The sequence below is a fragment of the Arachis duranensis genome, chromosome 9, assembly GCF_000817695.3.
Source record: "Arachis duranensis cultivar V14167 chromosome 9, aradu.V14167.gnm2.J7QH, whole genome shotgun sequence".
In the NCBI taxonomy this organism is placed as follows: domain Eukaryota; kingdom Viridiplantae; phylum Streptophyta; class Magnoliopsida; order Fabales; family Fabaceae; genus Arachis; species Arachis duranensis.
The window spans coordinates 64,531,389-64,531,925 of NC_029780.3; positions in this window are offsets into that span (position 1 = coordinate 64,531,389).

A 537-nucleotide genomic window follows, 5' to 3' on the forward strand; every position below is an offset into this window, starting at 1 on the left:
ACGTTCTCGAAAGTTGGCAAGGTCACGTTAGAAGCCACGTTAACCTAGTTAACGTGGGCTCTAACGTGAGGCAAAGGGGTATATTGGAACGTTAGTGACAATGTTGAGTGTCACTAACGTTCTCGAACTCATACTTTCACTAAAACGTTAACACCCCTAACGTCCTGAGCTAAAGTCTCTGCCCACTTCACACTTTCTCTCTGCAAGTAAAAACCAAGCCCAAATAAAGAAGAGAACCACTTCAATCTCAAGATCCAAAGGCCCAAGACTTGAAGAGCCTACTAGAAGCTGAGAAGAGTAGTATATATAGGAGTAGCTTTGAATTATTTAAGGAGTTCTGAAAGTTGGACAATAGGATTACTCCCTGTATTTTACTCTTCTAGTTCCATGATGTATTCTCCATCTTTGTTTTCATTTTCTAGAGCTATGAACAACTAAACCCCTTTCAATGGGTTAGGGAGCTCTGTTGTAAGTTGATGGATCAATACTAATTTTCATTATTCTTCTTCTATCTTTTCTCTTGATTTTACTTGAAAG